Below are 1,005 nucleotides of genomic sequence, written 5' to 3' on the forward strand. Positions count from 1 at the left end.
CCATTCTTCTCAATGTTATCCATTATTTGTTATGATCCCCACAATCAAATGCTTTTGCATACTCAATAAAACACAAGTAAACATCTTTCTGGTATCCTTTGCTTTGAGCCACCATCCATCTGACATCAGCAATGATATCCTTCATTCCATATCCTCTTCTGAATCCAGCTTGTATTTCTGGAAGTTCTCTATCAATATAGTACTGCAACCATTTTTGAATTATCTTCAGTAAGATTATACTTGCATGTGATATTAATGATTTGTTCAATAATTTCCACATTCTATAGGATCACCTTTCTTTGGAATGGGTAAAAATATGGAGCTCTTCCAGTCAGTTGGCCAGGTAGCTGTCTTCCAAATCTCTTGGCATAGCTGAGTGAGTGTCTCCAGCATGGCATCTGTTTGTTGAAACATCTCAGTGGGTATCTCATCAGTTCCTGGAGCCTTCTTTTTTACCACTTCTTTCAGTGCAGCTTCGACATCTTCCTTCAGTTCCATTGGTTCTTGATCATATGCCATCTCCTGAAATGGCTGAACATCAACCAATTCATTTTGGTTCAGTGACTCTGTGTATTCTTTCCATCTTCTTTTGATTTTTCCTGCATCATTCAATATATGGCCCATAGAATGTTTCAATATTGCAACTCGTGGCTTTAATTTTTTCTTCAGTTTTTTTAGCTTGAGTGTGTTTTATATTGTCTCTAGGTAAGAACCTTACCTAAAGTTTCTTACCTAAAGACGATATAAAACACACTCTTTTTTAAAAAAATTTTATTTTGATAATATACTTTTAACTCTTTAAAAAGCAAAGACAATTAAAAAAGCAATTGAAAAGCAGTACCTCACCAAAACATGTGGCATGCCAAATTTTGATATGTGAGAACAATGATTAACTTATAATAATTTCATTTATAAATTTGAAATTTATAGAATTTCAATTTCACTTGCTATTTATACAGTGGTTTCATATGCGATTTTATTTTGAAAAAGTGTTGCTCAGATTAA

The sequence above is a fragment of the Orycteropus afer genome, unplaced genomic scaffold (assembly GCF_000298275.1).
Source record: "Orycteropus afer afer isolate SDZICR_OR568_19922 unplaced genomic scaffold, OryAfe1.0 scaffold00058, whole genome shotgun sequence".
Taxonomy (NCBI): Eukaryota; Metazoa; Chordata; class Mammalia; order Tubulidentata; family Orycteropodidae; genus Orycteropus; species Orycteropus afer.